The sequence below is a fragment of the Sinocyclocheilus grahami genome, unplaced genomic scaffold, assembly GCF_001515645.1.
Source record: "Sinocyclocheilus grahami isolate Dianchi unplaced genomic scaffold, SAMN03320097.WGS_v1.1 scaffold86.1, whole genome shotgun sequence".
NCBI classification, from domain to species: domain Eukaryota; kingdom Metazoa; phylum Chordata; class Actinopteri; order Cypriniformes; family Cyprinidae; genus Sinocyclocheilus; species Sinocyclocheilus grahami.
Genome location: NW_015505265.1, coordinates 1,043,436 through 1,043,684, shown reverse-complemented (window position 1 = coordinate 1,043,684; position 249 = coordinate 1,043,436). Strand labels below are relative to the sequence as shown.

General features: G+C 41.8%; 1 protein-coding gene across 2 annotated transcripts in view; it reads left to right on the top strand.

The window, feature by feature from the left end:
- The window catches only part of jmjd1ca (jumonji domain containing 1Ca), a 90,221-nt gene that overhangs the window by 67,859 nt on the left and 22,113 nt on the right, over nt 1-249 (top strand). The gene's annotated exons all lie outside the window — the stretch shown is intronic.

Sequence of the window (249 nt, the reverse complement as noted above, 5' to 3'; positions counted from 1 at the left end):
GGTGTGCAGAATGATGCGCTTGAAGCAACATGGAGTCACAGCCTGACGCCGTGTTGCTTCAGGCGCATCATTCTGCACACCGGATGTGCACATTGTAAGCACTTCGTGTTAAAAACGGCAAAGGGAAGAGAAATTGATGCGTAGTGTATTATATCTGTGCAACAGTTATTGAGCCTTTCTTTTAACAGTTTTAAATTTCAGTTACTGTGCACGTTAAAAACTATTTATAGTATTTTCTACGCCCGTGTT